We start from the raw sequence: 519 nt of genomic DNA, 5'->3' as shown, positions 1-519 counted from the left end.
TGAACATCAAGAACATATTTTTGAAAAATTTTTGATGCAAAGAAAACATGCAAGACACCAAACTTAGAAATCTTTAATGCATAGACTCTAACAAACGAAAAATGCATATAAAAAACAACAAACAACACAAAATAAGAAATCATCAAGATCAAACAAGAAGACTTGTCAAGAACAACTTGAAGATCATGAAGAATATTATGAATGCATCAAATTTTCGAAAAATGCAAGAAAAATTTTTAAAAACATGCAATTGACACTAAACTTAAAAATTGACTCAAGACTCAAACAAGAAACACAAAATATTTTTAATTTTTATGATTTTATGATTTTTTTTGTATTTTTATTATTATTATTTTCGAAAATATTTTTTTGGAAAAAACGAAAAATAAAAGAAAAATTTTTGAAAAAGATTTTTGAAAAGAAAATTACCTAATCTGAGCAACAAGATGAACCGTCAGTTGTCCATACTCGAACAATCCCCGGCAACGGCGCCAAAAACTTGGTGGACGAAATTGTGAT

The sequence above is a fragment of the Arachis duranensis genome, chromosome 8, assembly GCF_000817695.3.
Source record: "Arachis duranensis cultivar V14167 chromosome 8, aradu.V14167.gnm2.J7QH, whole genome shotgun sequence".
Taxonomy (NCBI): Eukaryota; Viridiplantae; Streptophyta; class Magnoliopsida; order Fabales; family Fabaceae; genus Arachis; species Arachis duranensis.
The sequence above is the reverse complement of the archived record's forward strand: the minus strand, read 5'-3'. Positions refer to the sequence as shown.